The sequence below is a fragment of the Etheostoma cragini genome, chromosome 6 (genome assembly GCF_013103735.1).
Source record: "Etheostoma cragini isolate CJK2018 chromosome 6, CSU_Ecrag_1.0, whole genome shotgun sequence".
Lineage (NCBI taxonomy): Eukaryota > Metazoa > Chordata > Actinopteri > Perciformes > Percidae > Etheostoma > Etheostoma cragini.
Genome location: NC_048412.1, coordinates 5,363,411 through 5,372,261, shown reverse-complemented (window position 1 = coordinate 5,372,261; position 8,851 = coordinate 5,363,411).

Sequence of the window (8,851 nt, the reverse complement as noted above, 5' to 3'; positions counted from 1 at the left end):
ACCAGGAAATGGTTAAAACCGGACCTCCCAACCATCGAAGAGTGGGTCAACATAGTCCAGGAAATCTACAGTATGGAAGGGCTCTCATTAACTCTCAGGAATCAAAGAGACATGTTTTACAAAATATGGTCAAAGTGGTCTGAGTATGTCAAACCCATAAGATCGGACCTTGTATGATTGTTACAGTTTTATGTGAAAGAAAAATGTTTTTGTATGGATGCCATCCCCATAGTTGTTCATATGTAAAACGGTTTTGAAAAATAAAGAAAAAATTAAAATAAAAAAAAAATAAAAATAAACCAAGACTCCGACAATATCACAGATCAATAATAAGGCTTTTGCTAGCCGCTAACTAAATTACAGAATCCAACGTCTCTCTACTCACCCTGAAGCTAGTTGATGTTCACCGTCTCAGGGCACATTGTTGATGAAGAAACAGCTGATCCATGGTAAAGATCTGCCAACTTTTGCGCCTGCCTTAAGTAAAGTAAATGGCAAAACTCTCCTATGTGCAGCTAACAAGCAATCCCATTGGATTAATTTGTCCAATCACATTACATTTTCTGCCTTTATCTTCTTAAACAAACAGGACCTCAACCATGTTTTTCTATTTTCTTTAAATGCACACATTCTAAAAGCAGTCTATTTCCTAAAATGCATAACGTGCTTGGATACAATAAATGAGAGTGCTGACAGTAGGCTGTGCCCACACACACACACACACACACACACACACACCGGTCACTCCCCCCCAAATGATCCTATACTGAAAATGGAGCCTGAAACTGATCATCCTCCATCGTAGTCAGACAATACAGGCCTGTCACTCACAAGCTCAAATGTGTAACCCTTGCCATTAAAATTACTCATTTTTGTGTGTATATAATATGCTGCAGCCGTTGCCTATATACCTTTGCAGGTCCTACCATGCCAGTGACGTCATCAAAATTGTCAGCGTTCTAATACAAACAAACGCAATTTTTGTGTTGCTTAAAAAAAGCTATATTGATTTGTTTAATTAAAATTTTAGAGTACTTTTTTTTTTTATTTTTTTTTTAAAGATTATTTTTGGGGCATTTTAGGCCTTTAATGGACAGGACAGCTGAAGTGTGAAAGGGGAAAGAGAGGGGGAGTGACATGCAGCAAAGGGCCGCAGGCCAGATTCGAACCCGGGCCGGCTGCGTCGAGGAGTAAACCTCTATACATGGGCACCCGCTCTACCAACTGAGCTATCTGGGTGCCCGAGAGTACTTTATTTTTAATTTTCCTAACCAACAAGTTATCAGCGTTTATTCTTACAGTTCAGTTTATCTTTAAAGAAATTGCAATTCGCTTTGTTTTCAACAGTTTGTTGAACAGAGAGCCACATCTAGTGGGTTCAGAAAAAAAGAGAAAATGGTTCATGAAGCGTGAAATGTTCATGATTTGGCCATCACTACCTGACACATCTTCGACTTCTCCGAGGCACAAGAAAGGTTAACTGACTGTGGGTTACATGTGTGAGAATTTTGATGTACTGTAATTCTGACCTGTCAAAGGGCAGTAATGTGCTTAATCCGAATTAATAATCAGAAGAAGAAGATGAAGAAGAAGACATGAGTGTGGCGGCGGGGATGTTTGTTTTTGCACAAGCACATAAATTTACACAAGATGAAGAGTTCAAGTTCAAGACCGTTATTTGTCCCTGAGGGGCGATTCATTTTGCTGCAGTAGTAAAAAAGTTGACATACAGTACATGACAACAAAGACAACAACATCAATTAAAAATACAGGACCAAATGAGGACATTACCACAACATTACAAGTTTAAGTCAAAGTGTGCATTATGTACAGACGCTACCTATTCTTTACAGAGTAAGGCAGAGAGATAGCAGAGGGTACGAAAGAGAATTTATATCTATTTGTTTTTGCTGGTGGCTGACTAAAGCGAGAACCAAAGGGCAGCAACTTAAATTCTGCAATCAGGGGGGGGGGGGGGGGGGGAGTCGTGTTTATAGAATTATTACTGTTTTACAGAAAAATAGTGTTACAGATGGTTAGTTGTAATCTCACGCTGCAGTAACTCCATTTTGCTATCACCGATTCGGCATGTCAGCTTTCTATCAGCTCCATGTACAAGAGTGGATAGTGAACGTCTCTTTTCCGCCGCTTTAAATGTTGTCAGTGAAAAGAGGAATAGGATCGGTACAGAGAAAGCAGAAATGCTCCTGTTCGTTAAGCTCAACCTTTGTCTGCTTCCAAAGCCCAACTGCAAAAGCCACTGTCTGTTTAGTCCAGTTTGTTCTAGTTCCATTTTCACAAGTTTAACTTTTCCAGTACTTTTGGCTTTGGCCATTTAAGACCTACTACTATACTAAGTTTTGAACTGGTGAACAATGTTCAACCATGAGGTCAGCAAAAGCCGCCGTTATCCGTATTTGGCAAGTCTGTGTTCAGTAGCTTATAGTATAGGTCAACCCAGTCTGAAATGTCTGGAGGCTCTACACAAGAGCCATCTGGAAGCTCTACACATGAACCACATTTATAGCATGTCTGTTAACACACAGCTTTATTTTAGCAGTCACCTGCACAAGGTTCTTACCCTCATATCTCCTAAAACTACACCCCCCTTTCTAAATAAAGGACGTTGTCCATGCAGATGCTATTATAAGGACATAAAGGACCCAAATGCAAGACATTTGGGAGGACTAGAAGATGGAGAATGGAGAAGCCAGCTGACTGGCAACAGCGGGAAGGTGGAAAATGACTGCGGGGAAACAAACATGAAATCGTAGGGCACAGCGCAAATAGCAAAAAGCAGAGACAGGTAAGTCAATTAACTTTTTCTCTTGGAGCTGGAGTCACCCATGTGGCTGAGGATGGTGAGTAGATCCGGGGTTAAAATACTGGGTTTGATTGTAGCTGTTTATGTCTGGCAGGTGCGTACTGCGGAAGAAGTGATGGTGAAATGAGAAGCAGGTGTACTCAGCAATCTGGGGGGGGGACACACAACTGAGACAGGCAGAGGCAGGGGCCAATAGAAAAACTGACACGACTCAGTGGAAAATGCAAAAAGAAGAATTATAAACAAAACAGAAATACTGCCAGCCAGCCAGCCCCAACATCACAGATGTATTAATAACATAATAATTATAATAAGCCTACTCAAATTATAAGTTTATATACTGTATTATACACACATATATATATATATATTTATATATATATATATATCAGTTATATTGTTCCAATATGATCAAAATACGTAGCAATAATAACACTTATGGCTCCTCTTAACTTTTACCATGCTGCTTAGCTATGAAACACTTTAACTGATGCTTCTGCAAACACTTAAACAGCACCTTCCAAACAGCTAAAACTGTTCTCTTTTTACCGCAGGTTTGACTTCTTTGAACAAACAAAGTCTTTCAGGTAAGTGGAAGGTTTCCTGATTCTGGCAAGAAAACGTCTAACACACTGGAGTCTGCGGATCGGGGTCACACTGGATTTCAGGTGTGACCACGTCGTGAACAGTGCCCTCAGGTGCTGGCTCAATTGGTAAGTGTTTCAGGAGCCACAGAGGTTGATGAGAGGTTGTACCTGTTTGTTTGCAGGGAGACCCTGAGCGTCTCAAAGATGTAGGACCTTGGCGTGCCACTGTACATACCACTATGTCTCTTTCCACCCACAAAGTCTCTTTTCTCTGACCCACAAGACTGTCAGGTTGAAGGTGTGGCATGTCAGAGTTCTGACCCTGTTTTGTCGGTTGTTGGATTTCTTAAGGAGACCTTTGATTGGTCTCATGGCCTGCTCAGTTGCCCCGTTGCTTTGTGGGAAATGAGGACTGGATGTCACAAGCCCCAGTCCTGTGCAAACTTTCTGAAGGGCTGAAATGCAAGATGTGGTCTGTTGTCCGAACGTACCAGTTCAGGTATTCCATTACGTGCAAAGACAAAGTTAAATTGCTCAAATCGTTGCCCCAGATAATGTGGATGTCAGTTTTTCCACTTCAAAGTATCTTGAAAAATAGTCCGCAATGACCAGGTAATGTTTTTTTCTCTCTGAAATAAAACTGCTCCTACAGTAGACCATGAGCAGGAACTCCGTAGGCATCATTGTTTCTCTGAGATTTATTTTCTCCAGACTACAGTTCTCTACCATTTGTTTGCTCTCTGCAGAGGCCTGGCCACCACACTGAATGTTTAGCTCTCTCTCTGCATTTTGTGATTCACAAATGACCTTCATGCAGCTTGGACAGCATGTCTGCTGTTAGTGATGCTGGGATGACAATCCTGCTTCTGGTAGCAGACCGTTTTGGACTGTGAACTCACCTGAGAATGAGAGATAGGGCCGGAACACTTTCAATAGAGAACTTGACGGCCATCCCTCAACACAAAACTTCTTCAACTGCTGGAGGATGGTCATCATGGTGTCTCTGGATTTCTTTTAGCTTCTTTTCTGTGGCAGGGAGACTATGGTTATACACGTGCCTCAATCCTGAGCAAGTAATTGTAAGTATTGAGCACAGAGAACTATATTTTGCAAGCTTTTTGAACAGAAGTTCACACTCGCAAAAAATAATTTTGTGTGAGCAAAGACAAACTAATTACTTGTTCAATAAATGTATTTGGTTGTTTGCTATTATCCATATTGACATGCAATAATAACAGTCAAGTCCTCTTCTTGTTCATCTTCCAACAGGACACAAGGACAATTATAATTTCCGACTCAATAACTTATTTTTCTATTGGCTTTGTCAGTTGATTTGTCCGCCAGTAGATTAGGTTGTAAACCTTTAAAGACAGAACAAAAATTAACATTTTAAACATTTTAAACATTTTAAATACATTTTAAATGACTTAACCACAAAAGCATTTCACATGGAATAAAGAAAATGATTTCATGAATCTTCCAAAGTTGTTAAAGTTTTAGCATTTAACAGAACATTTTATCATTTTTAACTTTGTACCATTCTTTTGTATCTTACTTTTATTTTTTCAAAGGCAAAATTAACTATTATTTTAGCACAAACCCATTATACACAAAATCAATTAAGTCAATGCTGCAGTTTTTTTTAACCAATCTACACAGCAGTTAAACATAGCTTGAACATATTAATCAGCATTTCAAACATCGTGAAAGTAAATAAAACATTTCAGCGACCATTGGCTTCTTTGGACTGGACTTAGGAATGAACCTGGAGCGTCTTCTCTCTGAACTTTGTTTTCCTGAATGACTGAGCCCCTCCATGCTCCAAATCACTGATAATGACTGATCAGGTGACAAGCAGACGGTTTGCTGCTGCTGGTGCACTTTGGGATGTGCATTCCTGAGATTCAGCTCAACAATAACCCCTCTCACCAGTTTACTAGGGTGCTGTCTCACAAACTCGTTCTCTCTCAGACAGACGCTGCTGCGCTCCAGTCATGTCTGCATCTCTTGGCGCGGGGCAAAGTCCTTACAGCATATGCCTTGTCTTCTCACACCGTATTTTATGTGGAGTATGCTAAGAGTTTCTCGTTTCTTGTTCTACATCACTGCTCAAAATCAATAATTTTGTCGATAGCGCAGCAGGCGAATGACACTCGACTCTGTTGCCCCTCTAAAAAAAAAGATAATAAAATCAAGACGGTTAGCTCCTTGGTATAACACTGAAACTCGCAAATGAAAGCAAATATTGCGGAAACTTGAGAAGATTTGGCGTTCCACCAAACTGGAAAATTCTCGTTTAATATGGCGAGATAGTCTTAAAACTTATAGGAAGGCCCTCTGTATTGCCAGAGCAGCGTACTACTCGTCATAAATAGAGGAAAATATGAACAACCTCAGGCTGACGGAAGGTTCCATTCCCATGGCTCTTAGTAGTAACGACTTTATGAGATTCTTCAATGATAAAATTATAACTATTAGAAGCAAAATTCACCAAGACTTGCCTTTAACTGGCACTGACTTATCTCGAAACAGCTGTAAAACAAGATATATGTTTAGACTGCTTTGCTTCACTTGATCTTTATCAATTTAATTCAATTATTTCTTCATCTAAACCATCAACCTGCCTCTTAGATCCCATCCCAACTAGGCTACTTAAAGAAGTTTTACCATTAGTCAACACTTCTCTACTAGATATAATCTATCTTTATTAACAGGCTATGTACCACAGCACTTTAAGGTAGCTGTAATTAAACCTCTTCTGAAAAAGCCCAACCTTGAGCCAGATGTTTGAGCCAACTATAGACCTATTTCCAACCTTCCATTTCTCTCTAAGATTCTTGAGAAAGCAGTCGCCAAACAGCTGTGACTTTCTGCATAGCAACAGCTTATTTGAGGATTTTCAGTCAGGATTAAGAGTTAATCATAGCACAGAGACAGCACTTGTGAAAATAACTAATGACCTCCTCATTGCATCAGACAAAGGACCTATCTCTGTACTTGTGTTATTAGATCTTAGTGCTGCATTTGATACCATTGACCATCAAATGTTATTACAGAGATTGGAACATTTAATTGGCACTAAATGAATGGCGGGACGGAACACTGCCGGCTGGCAGGAACAAACAGACAGGGAAAAAGGGTGACAGCACACGGATAACGCACAAGGGTACGGCGAAGAGGACAATCTCACAGGGCGACGGCATGACAGGCAGAATGATCTGACAAGAGACAAAGGAAACACATGGGTTAAATACAAGAGGTAACGAGGTAACGGGGAACAGGTGAGACATCAAGTGCATCACATTAGGGCGGGGCTGGACAATCAGACAAACAAAGTGAAGCTAGACTAGACTAGACAAGACAAGACGAGACAGGAAGTGACTACCAAAATAAAGCAGAAAGCAGAACAAACAAACACAGGGGAATAAGACAGGGCCAAGAACACAGGACCATGGAGAAAACCGACAAAAAACACAAGGAGGCCAAGGAAAGGGAGACACACACACCCAAACAAAAACCCCAAACCACAACAGTACCCCCCCCCCCCCCCCCCCCCCCCCACCCTCCCTCAGAGGCAGAGTGAACCAGGGAGCACTGGGGACAAGGACGCAGAGAAACATGGACAAAGGAGCCTGAGCAAGGAACAAGGAAGGGAGCGAGAGAGGGACCGAGGAGGAGGGAGCGAGGGAGGGACTGAGGAGGAGGAAGGAAGAGAGGGGCAGAGGAAAGGAGATGGCGAGAGAGGGACTGGGATGGAGAGAGGGACCAAGAAGGAGGGAGCGAGAGAGGGACTGGGAAGGAAAGGAGCCGAGACAAAAGAGACTAGGAGGCGAGGAAGTGAAGGAGGCAAGGTGACAAGGGAGGTTGGGGGAAAAGACCAGACAAACGGGACTACATGAAAGGGACAAGGAGACAGGCAAGGAACACAAGCGGAGAAAAGAAAAGGGAGACAACAAGAAGGCAAAAAGTCAACAAAGGGAAAAGAGGACAAGGAAATGAGAAAACAAGGCAAAACGGCAAGAAAAGACGAGACGAAAGAGGGGACCAGACGAAAAGAGGGAAGGTAATCGGACGAACGAGGAGGAGGGTTGAGGAAGGAGCGCTGACCGAAGGCACAAGGACGAAGGGCCAGAAGATGTCCAGAAAAATTGTTGGAGACAGGTGGCGAGAGAGGGACCAGAGGAGAAAAGACCAAGGAGGGGCTAAGGGTAGGGACACAGGGAGAGGGCGAGCAGGGTACATAGAGGGAAAGGCACAGAGAGTAAGACAGACAGAGGAAGAGAAAAAGGTAGAACAAGGGAGAGGCAGAGACGCATTTGTAGAAAGAGAGAGCGACAGAGCGAGAGACAAAGAGCAAACATAACAAAGTGAAAGAGAGACACAAAGGACAAGACAGACAGACCCCAGGAACGAAAAAGACAGAGGGGAAAATACACCAGGACGGAGAGCAAAACCGACCGGGAGAGAGACAACCAACAGAAAGAGCAAGAGAGACAGACATAGAGACAACAAACAGAGAAGACAGATAACGGACAGAACAAAGCGAAAGAGCGATACAGAGGACAAGACCAACAGACACAGAAAACACGAGAGACAGAGCCACCGAGACGAGTAATCGGGATGAGGCAGGGACGGAGATAAGAGAGGAATAGGAGGAGAGGAACAGAGAAAGAGAGCAGATAATCAAGTGGGGATAGGAACAGCGCAGCATAGAGCGAAGGGCAAAAAACACAAACAGAGAGGGACAGGGAGAGCCACCCACGTAAACAAGCAGAAAAAGGGACCGAAACACAGAGAGCAGGACAAACAGGACACCCACACAAACAAAGAGGAACGAAGGAAGCCAGAGGGACAGAGCGAGGTGAACACAGAAAGACCAGGTGAACGGAGAGGGAGGCAAAGAGATACAACATCAGGACAGAAAGAAAGCAAGACAGGTGGGGGACCGAAAGAGACCGAAGCGGAGAAGAAAAAAAAAACAAGAAAACCAGGCGACCAGAAGGAAGACGAAACGAGAGAAGACCAGAACAAGGAGAGGGACCAGACTAAGAGACAAAACAAGAGAGACATATACAGAGACACAGAGAGTATGGGTGACTCACATGGGACCGAAGAGGGACAACGGGAAGGGCACTAGGAGGCGCGAGGGAACGCATTAGAATGCCCAACAGAAGGCGCACTAGAGACCCAAGAGCGGGTATACTACAAACCCCCACAAGGGGGCGAGAGGGCCGCGAGGGTGCCCAGGAGAGGTCGCAGAATGACGCCTACGAAGGGGCACGCGGAAAAGCCCACTAGAGTGTGCACTAAGGACGCAAGAAAGCCCACGGGGGGGCGCTCGGAAGGAACAGAGAAGCCCACGGGGGGGGCGCACTAGGAGCACGAGGAACACGGGGAAGCCCACGGAGGGGCGCGCTGGGAGCACGAGGAACACGGAGAA